At 34.6% G+C, this 18250-nt stretch overlaps 1 long non-coding RNA gene across 1 annotated transcript; it reads right to left on the bottom strand.

Moving 5' to 3' along the window:
• Nucleotides 1–639: 639 nt before the first annotated feature.
• On the bottom strand, nucleotides 640–10821 carry LOC129145241 (uncharacterized). The gene is made up of 3 exons (XR_008550484.1): nucleotides 10777–10821; nucleotides 10329–10418; nucleotides 640–757 (listed from the first exon to the last, which is right to left on the bottom strand). It is a non-coding gene; the product is annotated as an uncharacterized LOC129145241 (long non-coding RNA).
• Between the last annotated feature and the right edge of the window lie 7429 nt (nucleotides 10822–18250).

Consider the following 18250-nt stretch of genomic DNA (forward strand, 5'->3'; position numbering starts at 1 on the left):
GCTAGGACACATACATATAGGAAAAAGACTAAGTAAGAAGAACACAGATGGGAAAGAAACACACACAAACCACAGAGGGGAAAATCCTCAGTAGAAACCGATCTTGCCAATACCCTGATCTAGGACTTTGAAACCCCCCAAAATGTGAGAAAATATATTTGTTTAAGTCACCCAGTATGTGGTATTGGCAGCTGTAGCAAACAAATCCATCTTCCACATTGGAGAAATATCTATCAATATGTCTTGTATCGCCCCCCAAAAAAGTTAGAACTCAATCCCCTACAGTCCCCTGTGGCTGAAATACAAGCACATGGTAAGGATCTACCAATTAGAGGAGTCAAATGAGATGTGGATGCCCCATGAGGATGGCAGCACTAAGCATTCACCTTTCAGGGAGAATGGTGGCAAAGGTCATTTGGCTTTACATGCAGGGCTGGTGGTCAGGGCAGCCAAACACGGTAAGACTTGGACACCAGTAGAACTCGTAGCAAAGTCAAATGCCTGGGTATCAGCAAGGCAAGCTACAGCATCTAAAGTTCAGTGACAGCTAGAATGTAAGTCTTCATATTAGGTTAGTTCTGCAGCTTGAATCATGCTCCTGAAGCTCCATTTGTTTTTATTCCTGTTCTTCCCACAAATCGGTGAACTCCAGATATCTACATAGTAAATGCTGGTGAATCTACTTCTTTTGCTTGGAGTGAAAAAACTTTGACTAAAATCAAGTCAGTGTGCTTCCAAAACTTTCTTTAGCAATTCTCTGTGGCCCAGGAGCAGAAAAAGAGAAAGCAGATGATTATGGAGATTTACATAAATTCAACATGTTAATTATTCATTCTTATCTAGGTAGTATAGCAAGCTAAGAAAATTCACCTGACAAAATATCCTAGCAACAATTTTACATTTTTTAAACTAGTAAAATAACTCTAACCTAATAGTAAAATGTAATTAAGGAACAAAATAGATTCACCTTTAATCCTATCACCATAACAGCATTACATAGGTTGCTGTCTTTCCTTTTGATCTTTAACTTTTTATATTATATGTTATATTATAATGATCATAGTAATAAAATTTTACTTTCTATCTGTGTACCCACCAAGGTCCCCGGAGAATATAGATGACACCCTCCAATTAGCTATTTTAGGGAAAGTTCAATAAAGTGACAATTTATAAAAATGTGGTTCAGGTGGAGGGGGAAAAAGAAGTAGTACAATACTTCAGAGTTAGTAACCAGCTCCCAAACCAAAGGACTGAAAAAAAAAGGACTAGGAAAAATCAGTGACATATCATTGTTTTCTTAAATACTCTTCTATGATGGAGTCTTTTTTTTGGTGTAAAAAAAAAAAGGAATAAGCAATATTTTCAAGACCATCTTGGCATCTATTACTTTTTTCTTTGAAAAAATTCATGAGAAATGACGTGAAAAATTGTTATGATTGGTTCTCAGGAAAGAAGAACTTAATATAAGAAATACCTGTTGCCCTAATTGTATGTGTATATCATTTTTTAAATGGTTACATTGTAATTCATTAAAATTTTAAAATTTATATATGTTAAAACGTTTCCAGAATTCTTAGAGAAAACATTTCCTTTTGAAGATGAAGCAGTTCAGGTTCCTTTGTCCAGAAATCACATGTCCAATTAAAATAAGGTAAACTATCAGGCCTCCCCTGGCGGTGCAGCAGTTGAGCACTGGGTTAAGAAGCTGCCCGGCAGCCTCTGCAGTACCAGTTGGATCCCTGGTCTCCGGCGAGGGTCCCACATGGTGTGCAGACCTCTCCTGCTGCGCCTGCTGCTCCCCTCAGCAGTGTACTTCGTAGGTCTGCCTGTTCTGTTCCCTGCTCTGGCTCTGGTGAATTCTCTCACCCTCCCATGCTTCTGACTGTACCCAGGGCTTGTCTAAATAAATAAATAAATAAATAAACAAACAAACAAACAAACAAATAAATAAATAAATCTTTAAAAAGAAAAAATAAGGTAAATTATCGTTAGAGATTACAAATGTTTAAGGGACAAAATCCATTTATTAAGCTGCTGCTAAACAGCTTCACTTGTGACAAAAAGTTACATTTGTTTAAAATCCACTTAGCATTACCCTCCACGGAGTAGACAGGCAGAGCAGGAAAAGTGACTATAATGAGCAATGTCTGTATGGTAGCCATGACCAAAGTAGCATACTTCTTGTTTACTAACATCCCATTTGCCAGATCTTAATCACAGGCTCTCACCTATTTTCAGTGATGGTTGGGAAATGTAGTCTCTACCTGATCATTTACATTCTATCAGTAAAGTTTCTATTAATATTGAAGTGGGGTAAAAGGATATTGAAGGTAACTAGTGGTCACTCACTTGGTGCTGCCCTCTGGTCATCTACGTATCAATACACATCTTTATTGCGCACATAAAATATTCCCATTCCTCCTCCAGAGAGAATCTGGAGTTAGAGTCAACACAAAGTCCGTATATCTGGGTGAATCACTTTATCAGTATGGGAAACAATTATCTTGGTCCTACAATTTATAAACTAAAAGATAACATGTCCTCCTCATAAGCCCTCAATATATGTGGAGGGGGCCTCCCTGGTGGCGCAGCGGTTGAGCACTGGGCTGCGAAGCTGCCCGCAGCCTCTGCAGCACTGGTTCCATCCCTGGGCGCTGGTGAGGGTCCCACATAGAGCGAAGACCACTCCAGCCGCCCTCGCTGCTCACCTCAGCAGTATACTTCGTCAGTCTGCCTGTTCTGCTCTCTGCTCTGGCTCTGGTGAATTATCTCACTCACCCTCCAGTGCTTCTGACTGTACCCAGTGTTTATATAAATAAATAAATAAATAAATAAATAAATAAATAAATAAATAAATAAATAAATCTTTAAAATAAAATATATATATTTGTGGAGGGTGAGGTGGGAACAACATAATTACCTTAAAAACTCAAACTGAAAAAGAAAAATGATCAAATATGACTGTTTATGAATGTGTAAGTTCTAATTATCATGTGTTTTGGATTAATTCCTTTGATTAGTGTTCTCTCATTTACATTCTTGTTATTTTTCTGCTATGGCCACAAGTGAAAATGGAACTAAAAGATATGACCTTGCAGTCTTATACCCCTACCCTAGCCACTGCTAGGGTAGACTTTGAGAAGTAGAGATTATTTCAAAAGTTCAGTAATGACAGGTTTTATAGACCAGGCTTGTGGTTAGTAATGATTTCTTTTCATCACTTCTATTCCATCAACTCCATTTGAAGTAACCAAAATGAAAGGATCTTCTCTGGTGATAGCTTTTATAACTTTATTTATTTTTGTTTTGTTTTTTGTTTTGTGTTTTTTTAAACATTTATCTTTTTTTTTAAAGATTTATTTATTTATTTGTTTGTTTGTTTGTTTATTTATTTATTTATACAAGCACTGGGTACAGTCAGAAGCACGGGAGGGTGAGAGAATTCACAAGAGCCAGAGCGGGGAGCAGAACAGGCAGACTGACAAAGTACACTGCTGAGGGGAGCAGCGGGCAGCAGGAGAGGTCTGCGTGCCATGTGTGATCCTCTCCTGTGGCCGGGGATCGAACTGGTGCTACAGAGGCTGCTGGCAGCTTAGCAACCCAGTGCTCAACTGCTGCGCCACTGGGGAGGCCCAGCTTTTATAATTTTAGATTTTCATTTATAAACTATTTTCTAGTTTATAAACTTTTCCCCCCACCAATGATTAAATGGTAGTTACCTTAAGGCCACAAGAAACAGTAGCTAGGATGGAAGGTCAGTGAAGTAACCTAGGATATTGGGTTGCTTCAATTTTCTGATGAAGACCATTTAATATGTCAGTTTCTAGAAGGACTCTCAGAAGTCATTTTTTTCTTCTATTGCTTGCGGTTCAGATATATTTGGCTTTCTAATCTTCCAAGGTTCAAATTACTTATCTCAGAGTCAATTTTGATTATTTCTTTGTGTATGCAAGTCATTTGTTTAGTTATAATCTTATGTTTTCATACTGACTTGTCATTCAACAGATATTAACATTTCTTTTTATTTTAAACTAATGTGATATTTTCCCTTTTTTCCCCAACAACTTCACTCTTTAACAATCAAATTACCCAAAAAGCTGACAGATGATATAAGTGAAAAAAACTAAGCTTCCAATCAGTCTGTTCTCTCAACCTGAGAAGGTGTCTCTATTGTAAATATAGATGAAATCTTGATATTGACAGGTCATTAATGTGGGTTTTTTAGTGACTCCTGATACTGGTTATATGATTATATACGTGATCATATATATGTGATCATATGATCATATATATGATCCAAAGCAAACAAACAAACAAAGAAATAAACTTTGCTGTAAGAAAATGCATTTTTATAAGATCAGTATTTATTTTTCTTAACAGGGCAGAGAGTACTCCATTATGAAGATTTCGTTCCTTCAAATTTTGTTTGCAAACTCACTAATGATTGACTTAAATCAATCTTTCTCTTACTTGCTTATTAAAAGTCAGGATTTGCTCAAGAACACCAAAATTTTCACTTTTCCTAGTCACTGATAAAGAAGGTGCAGTTCCCAAAGAAATGGAAAGACATCCCCTGCTCATGGATTGGAAGAATAAACATTATTAAAATGGCCATCCTACCAAAAGCAATATACAGATTCAATGCTATTCCAATCAAAATTTCAATGTCATTCTTCAAAGAAATAGAACAATTATTGATGAAATTCATATGGAATCACAAAAAACCCTGAATAGCCAAAGCTTTCCTGAAAAAAAAAAAGAAGGGAATGGAGGCATCACACTCCCAGACTTCAAACTATACTACAAAGCCATAATCATCAAAAACTGCATGGTATTGGAACAAGAACAGACATGCAGACTAATGGAATCGAATAGAAAATCCAGAAATAAACCCACAGATTTATGATCAACTAATCTTTGACAAAGGAGCAAAGACTATGCATTGGAGCAAAAAAAAGGGTGTTCAATAAATGGTGCTGGGAAAACTGGGTCTCTACATGCAAAAGAATGAAGCTTGACCACCACCTCACACCATACACAAAAATCAACTCAAAATGGATTAAAGAACTAGACATAAGACCTGAAACCATAAAATACATAGAAGGAAATATAGGCGAAACACTACATGATATGCACATCAAAGACATCTTTACAGACACATCACCCAAAGCAGTGATATTGAAGGCAAAGATAAACAACTGGGACTACATCAAATTAAAGAGCTTCTGCACAGCAAAAGAGACAATAACAAAAACAAAGAGAAACCCCACTGACTGGGAGAACGTTTTTGCACACAACACTAATGATAAAGGACTGATCACAAAAATCTGCAAAGACCTGATGAGACTCAACAACAACAAAGAAAATAATCCAGTCAAAAAATGGGCAGAGGAGCTATAAAGAAACTTCTCTGACGAGGAAATGCAAATGGCCAACAGGCATATGAAAAAATGTTCAACATCACTTGTCATCAGGGAAATGCAAATCAAAACTACCATGAGATACCATCTTATACCAGTGAGAATGACACATATTAAAAAAACTAGCAACAACAAATGTTGGCGAGGGTGTGGAGAAAAAGGAACTCTCCTGCACTGTTGGTGGGAGTGCAAACTGGTCCAACCACTATGGAGAGCTGTGTGGAGACTTCTGGACCTACTAAACATAGAGCTTCCATATGACCCAGCAATTCCACTCCTAGGTATTTACCCAAAGGACACAGAAACATCAATTCCAAAGAACACCTGCACCCCTATGTTTATAGCAGCTCTATTTACAATAGCTAAGATTTGGAAAAAAGCCCAAATGCCCAAAAATGGATGACTGGATCAAGAATATGTGGTACATATATACCATGGAATATTACTCAGCATTCAAAAAAGATAAACACATGCAATTTGCAGCAACATGGATGGCGCTGGAAGGGATCATGCTCAGCTAAATAAGCCAGAAAGAAAAAGAATAATACCGGATGGTCTCACTCATTGCAGGAATCTAGAGAACTTAAATAAGGGACCAGGAAAATGAATAACTATAAGAAAGTGAAAATCAAAATCAACAAAAAACTATGAACCAGAGACAGTTTTTGGGAAGTGGGGGGCGGGAGGGGAGGGATTGGGGTCAGAATGGGGGGGTTGCAAATATATGGGGAATATAAAAATAAAATTTATTATTTAAAAATAAAAAATAAATAAAAAATAAATAAAGAAGGTGCAGTTCCAATAAAGATATGGCCTACCCCTACAATTATCAAAAGCAATTATTTTACTAAATGTTTTGCATCCATAAAACAAAAGACACCCAGTTTGCAAAATATGTCTGATTGTCTCTCATCACCTGGTGGTAAAGTCATTAAACTATATTTTAGAGTTTATTATGGCAATACTCATTACTGAAACCAGTTTTTACATTAAGATTGTGAATAAACCTAACAAAAGAGGTAAAGGACCTACACAAAGAAAACTATAAAACACTGTTAAAAGAAATAGACAAAGACACAAAGAAATGGAAAGACAAGCCCTGCTCATGGACTGGAAGAATTAACATCAAAATGGCCATTCTATCAAAAGCAATTTACAGATTCAATGTTATTCCAATAAAAATTTCAATGACATTCTTCAAAAAAATAGAACAAATATTAATGAAATTCATATGGAGTCATCAAAATCCCCGAATAGCTAAAGATTTCCTGAAAAAAAAAAAAAAAGAAGGGAATGGAGATATCACACTCCCAGACTTAAAAATATACTACAAAGCCATAATGAACAAGAGCAGACACACAGACCAGTGGAACCAAATAGAAAATCCAGAAATAAACTCACAAGTTTATGGTCCACTAATCTTTCACAAAGGAGCAAAGAATATGCAGTGTTCAATAAATGGTGCTGGGAAAACTGGATCACTACATGCAAAATAATGAAGCTTGACTACTACCTCACACCATGTGCAAAAACCAATTCAAAATATTAAGGAACTAGACATAAGACCTGAAACCATAAAATATACAGAAGGAAATATAGGCAAAATACTACATGACATACACCTCAGTAACATCTTTAAAGACACATCACCCAAAGCAGTGATAGTGAAGGCAAAGATAAACAGCTGGGACTACATCAAATTAAGGAGCTTCTATACAGCAAAAGAGACAGAAACCAAGATTAAGAGATACCCCACTGATTGAGAGAAAATTTTTGCACACAACACTAACGATAAAGGACTGATCACAAAAATCTACACAGAGCTGACAGGACTCAACAAAAACAAAGTAAATAACCCAGTCAAAAAATGGGCAGAAGAACTAAAAAGAAATTTCTCCAAAGAGGAAATGCAAATGGCCAACAGGCATATGAAAAAATATTCAACATCATTTGAATCAGGGAAATGCAAATCAAAACTATTATGAGATACCATCTTACACCAGTGAGAATGGCACATATTTAAAAAAAAAAAAAAACTAGCAACAACAAATGTTGGCGAGGACATAGAAAAAAAGGAACTCTCCTGCACTGCTGGTGGGAGTGAAAATGGGTCCAACCACTATGGAAAGCTGTGTGGAGGTTCCTCAACCTGCTAAAGATGGAGCTTCCATATGATCCAGCAATTCCACTCCTAGGTATTTACCCAAAGGACACAGAAACATTAATTCAAAAGGGCACCTGCACCCCTATGTTTATTGCAACACTCTTTACAATAGCTAAGCTATGGAAACAATGCAAATTCCCAAAAGTAGATGGCTGGATCAAGAAGATGTGGTACATAAATACAATGGAATATTAGTCAGCAATCAAAAAAGATAAACTCATGCAATTTGCAGCAACATGGATGGAGCTAGAAGGGATCATGCTCAGTGAAATAAGCCAGAAAGAAAAAGAAAAATACCGGATGGTCTCACTCATAGCAGGAATTTAGAAAACCTAAATAAGGGACCAGGAAAAAGACTGATTATAATAAAGTAAAAATCAACAAGCAACTATAAACCAGAGAAACACTACGGGGTTGGGGGGGGTAGGAGGAATTAGGATCAAAATAAGGGGGGTGGAATTGGATGGGGAATATAACCAAAATGAAAATGCATATATTGTGCAAAAATGAAAAAAATGATGTAAGAAATATCTAAAATGAAAAAAAAAAACTAACAAAAGGGTACTAATTACATCCTTGTAACAAAGAAATAATGAAATACAAGATTTGAACCATATACATTTAAGTCATAGAGGTTTAAGTTACATCATACAGGTTAAAATATATCATTTAAATCATATATTTGGACATGTTTTCTCATCTAGCCACATACAAGAAAGTGATACAGGGCAGATAGATTGATCCTGCCATCCTCAATATATGGTTTTGATCTTTAGATCCAAGCAGCTGCTCCACTTATATTTATTTTTCCAGTTAAGGAAAAAGAAATAAAAAGGAAGTGGAAAATAAGCTTTTTTTTCTTTTGAGAGATATGACTTAGACTTTGGATTTTACCTTAGTTTACATTATTTTGGCCAAAAGCTAGCCATATTGCGGCATCTAACCAAAAAGGAGGCAGGGAAATATAGCTTTGCCAGGTAGCCGTTCATGCAGTTAAAAACAAAGAGGTTTTATTAGTAAGAAAAAGGAAGTGAATGGATAATAGTGTAAAATGAGAAGCATCTTTCTATTACTATGATGCTCTTTCCATTAAACTGACCTTAAGAATTAACGGCATGACTTTTCAGAAATCTAAATTTGGAAGAATTGAGTGCCAACTTTTGGGGAAAAAATAGCTAAGGGTGCAGAGTATAGTGATATTTTTCCTTAGGCCAAAACAGTTGAGAAAATTTTAGACATCATCTTACCTTTAATTTGGACCATATCTAAAGCATTCTGGGAAAATTGTTAACCCAATTTAACATTATGTAATCTCTAAAGGAGATCTCAAGCTTCTCTCAGCATTATTTTCTGTCATTTTATTTTGAGAAAGAGGGCCTCACCCCAAATCCACATTTCTTTGTAATATAGTGTAGTGTGATGGTAAAGAAGGTTGCATAGACTCGGTCTACCTAGGTTTAAATCCAAGGGATTTCAGGTCTGCTGTTTACCAATTTAGTGACCTAGGGCCACTAAATCTTTGAAAAAGTTCAATCTTTCAAACCTCATTTCCCTAATCTATAAAAGGACTGTCATATCTGAACTCACTATACAGGGGTATTAGGAGAATTAAGGGGTTTATAAATGTGTAAAACATTTAGAAGAGACCCTGGCATTTGGATAATTCTTGATGAGTAACAGACACTGTTATCTTCTTGTATCTTTTCTCAGGTCAGAAGATACTCCCAAAAGAAATAATACCTGCCTTTACAATAGCAACTCAACTAGATTAATTATTGAAATTAATTAGACTATATAAAGTTACATTACTTTATATTATTAAAAAGTGTGTTATATTAATACAAATTGATAGCATAAATAAGGCAAAATTTTTAACTACTTAAGAATGAAAGCCCAACAAATCTTTTCAAGTACCACCTTAATGGGAGATTTTGCATTAAACATAAAACTATAGTAATTGCAAAATAATTCTCTTCTGTTTGTGAAACATTTTAACAGTCTAAAATTACATTTCAACACCAACTTCCAGTGCTCATGCTCTTGAAAAAATTACAAAATGAAAGCAAATGTACTGTTTCTTCTGATTATAAAGATAATATAATTAAAAAATCAAAAATATAGAAAAGTATAAAAAAGAAAAAATATCTGAATTATCTGAAATTCTCTACTATAAAATAACTGCTGCTTAGCATTTAGTGAATATCTTACTAGATAATTAAGAAGTCTTATAATTTTTTTTGAAAAGGCCTTTCTGGTTATGATAGAAAATCTTTTCTACAGATAAAAACTTCAGAATCTCGACAAAATCATTAAAAATAGCTATTTGAAGATAATGAAAATTACAAAAATGTTGCAAAATCTCGAGAATAGTTAACTTCAAAGAGCTACTGTATAGGTCAAGAACCATGAGTTTGCGGCCTTCTTGCCTATGGTACTTCTCAAGCCACTCCACCTCCTCAAAGCAGGTGATAGGGAACTCAGACATAGTACTTCAAAGCAAGAGATAACAAAGTAGAAGGCAGTCATCAACTGGGTATTTAAGGGGGAAATCCACCAAGCAAAATAGCAGTAGAAGGGTGGCAATCTAAAAATTAAATATAAAGTTGCTCAAAATCCTGGCCACCTGTAAACTATACATGAGCCTGGACCCCACAGGGAATCTTAAAAGCATGTGGAAACTTTAAAATAACATCTACCTTTGAACAGAAAAACTAGCTCCTGCCAAGATTTGCAAGTATACTCACCTTTGACTAAGTGCATTCTTCAATCTACTCACAGCTGTGCAAGGGAGAAGGTGAATGCCTTACTGGCTTGAGGTGTTATAGAACTCAGGGCTGGGAAAGAGACGAAGAAATTTATTCTTATGGCTTAAGAACCCATTCAATAGATATGAAAATTTATATTCACAAAGGTTTGTAAACAAAAATTTATTGGACCTTTAAGAGCTCCCAACTCAAAACTCCAACCAGCTTCAATGTACAAAAAGGAAGCAAAACAAATTACAGGTATCTTTAAAGATGAACATCATTCAGGAATAAAAATACAGGAATGTGAATGTGTGGAACATTTCAGTGAAGATCTACAGTGCTATGCTAAGTGAGAAAAGTTAGACACAAAACTTCTTACGGTCTGATTTAAATTATTAAAACATCTAGAAAGACCAAAGTATAGGGACAGATTGTAAATCAGTACCTGGGGTTGAAGATGAAGGGAGAAGATTAACTTCAAAGTGACAGGGTGATGGAAATGTTCTATATCTTGATGTGATGGTGGCTTCACCACCGATTCATTTGCCAAAACTCATCAACCTGTATTTTTAAGATGGGTGCATTTTATTGTATGAAAATTATTTCTCAGTAAAACAGTTAATAATAATACTTATCTACCTTACATTTTACTTCCCATTCTCCAATTGTTTATAGTACAATATATTGTTCAAAATGATTCTGATGAAAATGGCTCCATGAAAAACAGAATAAGCTCTCAGCGTCTCTTGATTATCTGTGGATTTTAAGTAATATTGTCCCTAAGTAAAGTGATTGAGGCCAAGAATAACAGATAAGGATAATGATATCAGATTTCACAAAAGAGTTAACAAATTTCATGATAAAATTTATCCCTACAATTTTTTTTTGGGGGGGGAAGAAGGCATCTATATGTACATATGTTGTCTTTCTTAATATATAAATATATTTTTAACTGAAGTAATATCAGGCTACCCCATCAGGTATTACCTACCATCATAATGTTTTAAATCCTTAATTCTTCCAGATAACAACAAATTCAGATAATACTTATAGGCAAAGTATATGCTATCTAATAATCCTTTTTCAATAATTAGAACCCATCCAGGTTGGCACTGTAATTTTGAACCTTTGGTCTCTAGAACTGTGAGAAAATAATTTTTGTTATTTAATTCACACAATATATTGTATTTTGATATAGAAAACTAAGCAGATTAAGTTACCTCATAGACACCTTGAACAAAGATGGTACACTCAATATACATTGGAAAAAAATACATTCTTATATATAGTCTTCAGTAATTGTTTCATGAATATAAAAACTTATAAGGCAAGTTTGTTAGTTTATTAAAATGTCATTAAAAATAAAAAAGCAAGTTAAAGGTAAAATCTAAGAAAATGAGGTGATTTTATAGTCAAGAAATGAAATAGCATAGAACAATTAAAACAAATCATTTCTAGGGAAATTAGTAATTTACCAAGAATAACATCCATTTCTCTGCATTACCCATCACCCAAACTTACAAACAAGCTTAGAAATAATGTTATTTTTATTTAGAGAATATACAAAGAAGTGAAATGAGAGCAAATACTGAGAAATGTCATTGAGATTGTCCTACATAAATACACTAACTCTAGGTTAAATATACTCTAATCTCCTAGTCATATTTTATTTGAAGTATGATTAATATCTACATTATGATCATTTACAAAGCTAAAGAGACTAAATCACATATCTCAATTCACCCTTAGAACAAGAAAGCATTGAAGACCATATTGTAAGCATGAGGGTGACGACCTTTACTAATGCAATGCTAAGGTTCAGTAGTTGAATGAACAGAAACTACCTGTAACACTGTAATGTAAAAGGTGAAAATCAGAGAACCAGGATCACATTTCTCTCTCAAAAAGATGTCAGAAGATGAAGACTTGCAGACTTCTGCATTACCTCCCTGTAGTATATAGTTTGGTTCAAATTCAAAACAGTAAATTCACTGGAAAGGGACAGAAAGCAAGATCCTACATGGTCAGCCTTTTCTTCAATGAGCCAGTTTTCAAATAAAGGTGAATGAACGGTGTGCTCTTAAGTCTGGTTTTCATCAAACTCCAAAAGAGCTTTTGTTTTGAGAAAAGGAGATTCAATATTAAAATTGTACAGAGCCAAGTCATATTCAGCGGTTTTATTTAACTCCTCAGTTTTTATATAAACATTGTAATATGGATTATGTGACCTTATTTGAACTTCTATGCAGGAGTAAATAAAATAATCAAAAACAGGAAAATGATCAGATACAGTATCTGGCTTGGTTAAAACAGTTAACTGTTGCAGAAGTTGAGCTGGGAGGCTGAGATCTGGCCAGCCCCGATCTAACTTCCATTGTTGTCCTGGTTGTGCACAGTCTTGTTCAGTTATGGATTTGATGACTATCTTCCAATTTGAAGAGAGGTGAATGTAACTTTGGATAACCAGGCATTATCATTTGTAGTGGATATGTATGTCTGGTTATTCATTTGCCAGTGTCATCTTCCCTCTGACTTGTGATGAGCAGAAAACAAATGAACAAAATAAAAATAAATGAAACCAGTCAATCTTATAGAAAGTACATTTAAGACATGAGAAACACGATAGAAATTTTTATGAATGTTTGAAATATTCTCTCCTGGTAATAGTTTTGAGAACTTTTACCTTCTTTCTCTTAATTGGTTGCATAACTTTCACTTTTTTAAAAAAAGCAATTGGTGCATTTTTGAGCATACACTATTTGAAAAGTCCAATAATTGGTAATACTATATATTTACCTACAAAAATGGTTTTTGTCTATGGTTATTGTCCTTACAGAACTTTTAAGTCTTGCAAGGGAAGATAACACAAGCATACTAATAACTAGAAGCAATATGTGCTAACTCTCTTGAGAGTGCCACAAAGAAAGTGCTAAAGGAACACTACTTCTTCTAGGTCTAAGGCCCCAGGAGTGCAATTCAGCTAATCAGGAGGGCATAAATTCTAACTTTGTTCCACTTCACATTCTCAGATGACAGGGGCAGAAGTCTACTCCCATTGAGATCTATGGCTTTTGCTACATGAACAAAAAAAGTGACTTACTCTCTGACGACACAGACTCCTATTTGGCTTGGTTAATCTGCTCTCACTTCCCTTAGGAAGGTAATTGAAGTCAAGGAAGTTGCATGTAGCGATTTGGAGGTTTGCAACTAAGAAATTCTTAGATTTAGGGGCATATGTAGCCTTTCATGTACAAAGTTCTCATTTTAACCTACCTCAGGCTACCCAGCTTTACTGATTTATAGTTAATTAGGATTGAGATTTTCATTGAAAATTCGAATACTTATATGCTTTTTTGTATGCATTTCAGATCACGTTGGCTGAAGCAAATAATTGTAACAGCACTCAAGAAATGAATGAATACCACAGGGAAGAGCTTCAACCGCCCCTGCCCCTGACAACCTGTAAGTAAATCCTGCTGTGTTCCCTGTTCACAGAAATATCTTTCTGACATCACTTGCAATAGCTGAAAGATTTCTTTTCCTATCAGCTAACAAAATCCCAATACTATTTCCTCACTTTTTAACCATGTCTCAAAATCCCTTAAGAAAGTTTCTGCTATTTGCTGTTAGACTTTTACACTAGAATTAAATTCTTTGTACCATATAGAGACTTAGTTATTATGTGTGTGTACAAATCCCATTGTGATAAATGAACATCATTTGGGCATAGGATTGAAAGAGGAAATTCATATTAATTATGGCAAGGACAGAAGAATATACTGTTACTAGAATGATTTAATGAAATATACCATTGTACATTCCAGGCATTTGATAAATATAGAATTCTAGTAAAGAAAGCTCTTCATTCTCATCTTAAGGAAGGAAAAGCAAGACCTCTTTGCATATTTTTAAGATATTAATGAATAGCTATAACTGAGATATGACTTTCTTTATACTAATGGTTAAAAAAAAAAAAAAGGAAATCAAGTGTAACCTACCCATAACTGACTGACTTTATCTGTAATACTTTTCTTGATACAAAAGAACAGATAGCTATGTAGAATTAGCTAACTGATCAGGTTGAGGGAAACATTTTATCCCTATCAACCTATCAAATCTTTTCTATCTCTTTGCAATTTGCTGCTTATGTGCTATTTATGAAAATACTCCACATACTAAAATGCTGAAGTGAAAATGCTTCTGTTGCAGTTGATTTAGAAACTACCTGTTATTTAGAAAATTTACCTGTTATTTAGAAATTCACCTGTTATTTCAGTTACCAAATCAAGATATCCTGGCAAGGAAAAGTCTAAAATGTAAACCTGCAATTAGCACATTCTTTTAAAATTACAATAACATTATATCATGATTTATAAGGAATTGATCAAAATTAGCTGAATGGAGGGTATGCTAGATACCTTACCTTTTAGAAGCTGAGATTAATGAGAGCCCATAGAAAAACATATTATTTCTGATTTCCAAACTAATCTTTTACCTTTTCTTGAAAATTAATTTATTTGTAAATGTATTTGCATGCTACAATAAACACTGGCCAGCTGAGAAATCACAATAAAATATTCTCTAACATATTGCTAAATACATTAATCTTGTTTTATCTTCTGGAAAAATCTCAATTGTATTCACAAATGTTTTCTTCTATTCACTTAACTCTTAATTTCTCAGTGAGAAACAGCCTCTACAGATTTACCAAAATGGGTACCTAAATATCACTGAACATTAACTTAATATAGAGAATTTTCCACCTGAGGGGATGACTTTTTTCACTATCTTGACACTTCACCTCTTAAGATTTATAGTTCTTGACTACCTGGAAGTAATTATTTTGTTAACTTCAAGAGAAAAATGCTGATTGTACGATTGTGTGAAAAGTAAATGTCTTCTCATGGTTTACACTTATGATTGAAAAATAAATCTGGAGACTAGGGTCTATGTTTGGATCGGCCTCATTTAACTGATGACAATTGAGTTGCCTGAGTGTCTGTAACCTTCATTACTTCAAAGCATAAAACCCTTACATACACATACACACACACACACACACAATATTTTAAATGAAAACCAAGTCTTGTGATAACTTATTTCCAAGGACTAAGTTATGCACCTATGAATAATAGGTTTAAAATAGAGAAGATGACAAATTAAATAGTTATATTTCCATATTTTTAAATTCAGAAGTAAGCCTGACATTAAAATAGGCTATTCACAAATCTTTCTAACCCATTGTTCACATTCACTTTACTTCATTTTGATGTTGTTACATATGTTGTGGCACTCTTTTCTCCAGATTGGCACAGTCTTATGTATCTTTGTTTCTCTAGCATTTATCGCAGTATAGTATGTGCTCAATAAATGTCCAGGAGAATGTGAAATTGATATGGATATAGGCACAGCCGATATCTTTGTAGGTTATAAGGCCACTGAAAGCATAAAAATGTGAAGTACATTTGGCCATTATTTTTGAATCAGAATTCCCTCAAATGTCACCAAGCATCCTGGAGCCTTGAGTGTTATTATAGCACCTGAAACACAGGTACTCAATTCATAACTCAGTAATTACTATAACATCTCGAGACTTTAGGAGGCTCTCTCCAATAGCACAACAGTATAGTACTCTCACACTTCCAGGATTTATAGTGGTCAAGGTGATTCCTTTTTGGCTTTTTTTGAGGGTATTTTGCACACTACCTTTAGTGATCTCAAAATGGTTTTCAATCAACTTTTTGGATATCTGCAAATTAGAGTGAAGAAACACCTGAAACAAGATAGAGCAGGTCTATTCCTCAGGGAGAAAGATTATAATTTATATTGTTTCTTCTTTAAAAAAATAGTATCTGTAGGTCAATGTGTAAGTAATAAAACCCTATAGAACAAAGGCAACTGTAATTTTAGATGGTGGGTGCAATAAGACTTTTTCTATTTGCTATATTCTAGTCGTCTTTTTTTTTCTTTTTAAGCTATTTAGTCTTGTTTTGTTTGTAACTTTCTTTAATTTTCCTCTCTTTTTATTTACTTAACTTATGATATAATTTTAATACTAGATTCATTGTTTCGTCATGATCATAGGAGTCCTTGGTGGCACATTATTGATGTACTCAAGAAAAGTAGACAAATGATAGAAAGAATCCAAGATCTAGAGTCAAATTCCCTGGCTACTTCTACTAGTCTTTCTTTCATTAAATGTCTTCATGAACCAGAGAAAGTCATTATGTATCTTTCCAAGCCTTATTGCTGCATCCAAAAAATGAGGTTGTTGAAAAAGATGATTCCTAAGATCTTTCCTTGCTTAAAACACATGGAGTCTGTTAACCCAAATACTACTGCTCTATGTGGTGTGACTTCCATCTATTTCCTTTGTAGAATGTCAAACACTCTGTAAAACACAACTGAATCACTTACTGGAAATAAGTAAGATTTCATCATTAACACTGATTACATTATATGGAACTGTACTGATATTCATGTGTTCTGAGGCTCAATGTCATTTAAATTTGCTTGATAAGTGCAATAGTTATGATCTCAGGCTATGGAGTCAGGAAAACATAAGCTTGAATTTTGAACTAGGCACTTACTAACTCAAATAGTTGAGATTATGCAACTACCCAAGTTTCCTTTTTTCCCTGTATATTAGGAATAAGTGCTACTCCACAGTTACTATATTATGTATTACATAAATATATGTAAAGCATCTAACACAGTGCCTGGCATGAAAAGTAGATTCAAAATTAGAATTATTATGGATTTTGGGTTATAAATAATGAAGTTTTTATTTCTTCCTGTGAGCAAAATTTGAAAAGAAAATAGTGTTTATTTTGAATGTTGGGTGACAGAAAAATGGTGTCATCAAAGGAGAAAATAATTGTAGAATATAAAAAAAAAAAAAAATCCACTACCAAATACGCCTTAATCTGGGTATAGAAAATGCCATGTTAACATTTCCTTCCAGTCCTCATGGTAGATATAGTTAATACCAAAGCCCTAATGATCTCAGAATCCTCCTGATCTTAATTATACTTCTGATAGGGCATAATTGATATGGTACTCACAACAAAATCTACTTTGCCACTTCTGACCCATATATGTTTAGTCTAGAGACTTAAAAAATTTGGATAAAGAATGTGCATCTAGTGGGGATAAAAATTCACAAAATAAATCTAAAAGTTAAATTTGTCACAGTTACACTAATTGCCTGTTCTATCACTGAATCTCCAGAATTCTTTCATTAGCAAGTAACTAATAATTAGTTGCAATATCAAGCTCACAATAACACCACAAATCACTTTTTGTGATGTTCTAGGGTACATTCATTAATCCAATAAAAAATTATCAAATATCTATTTTGAAAATACCTAAGGATTTAAAAAACATAGCAAAAAAACTTCAACACACTTCTTTTTTGTTTTTAAAGATTTATTTATTTATACAAGCACTGGGTACAGTCAGAAGTGCGGGAGGGTGAGAGAATTCACCAGAGCCAGAGCGGGGAACAGAACAGGCAAACTTGATGAAGTACACTGCTGAGGGTGTTACAGGGCAGGGAGACGGGCAGCCCAAACCCCGCAAACCTGCCTATTCTGAATGGGTTCTGCCATCCGCCGCATCAACACAAAACATAGGAGACTTTAATGGGAAGGAACTTTAATAAAACTAGGAAACAATAGAGGAAAGGCAAAGAGTCTAGTTTCTAAATGAAGCACCCAAAGTTACCTGTCCCCTCGTGGGTAAAAGTCCATCCATATGGGAATGGCCCAGAGCAAGGCCCCAAAGCCTGCCACAAGTCTAAAGCCTCTTCCAGTGGGGACCCACAGAAAAGGGTCAGAAACAACCAGACAAGCCCAGAAGGAAAAGAGCAAAATCAACATCAAGATAAAAGCTGCCATTGTCACCTCCCCATGGGTCTC

The sequence above is a fragment of the Talpa occidentalis genome, unplaced genomic scaffold, assembly GCF_014898055.3.
Source record: "Talpa occidentalis isolate TD23 unplaced genomic scaffold, MPIMG_talOcc4v2.1, whole genome shotgun sequence".
In the NCBI taxonomy this organism is placed as follows: Eukaryota; Metazoa; Chordata; class Mammalia; order Eulipotyphla; family Talpidae; genus Talpa; species Talpa occidentalis.